This window comes from Tarenaya hassleriana, unplaced genomic scaffold (assembly GCF_000463585.1).
Source record: "Tarenaya hassleriana unplaced genomic scaffold, ASM46358v1 Cleome298, whole genome shotgun sequence".
NCBI lineage: Eukaryota > Viridiplantae > Streptophyta > Magnoliopsida > Brassicales > Cleomaceae > Tarenaya > Tarenaya hassleriana.
In genome coordinates, this window is record NW_010966158.1 from 94206 (window position 1) to 94722 (window position 517).

The window sequence follows — 517 nt, forward strand, 5'->3', positions numbered from 1 at the left end:
CTCCACACGCTGCATCAATCCAAGACCGAGTATCATCCTTCAATCCATGGATAAAGATGGATAGAAGTTAGTCTCTTTCCATTCCATGGTGAGGGCACATTCTTTTATATTCCTTGAAGCGTTCCCATGCATCATGGAGATTCTCCCCATCCTCTTGCACAAAAGCATTAATCCGATTCCTCGCATGTTGAGTCTTGGTAGGAGAATAGTATTGCATAAGGAACTGCTCTTCCATCTCATCCCATGTTGAGATAGAGTTTGGCTCAAGAGTGTAGAGCCAATCTCTAGCTCTCTCCGTAAGCGAGTAGGGGAAAGTTTCAAGGAAAACGTCTTCAAGAGTGATCCCCGGTCCCTTCTTGATTGCCTTACAGTTCATCTTGAAGTTCGTGAGGTGAGCATTCGGATGCTCGTTTGGTCTCCCACGAAAACTCACATTGTTGAGCATTTGAACATTGTGGTAGGAGTTCAAAATCTTCTAGAGGTCTCCGGCTGATGCATGACAGTAACTGAGTGTGCT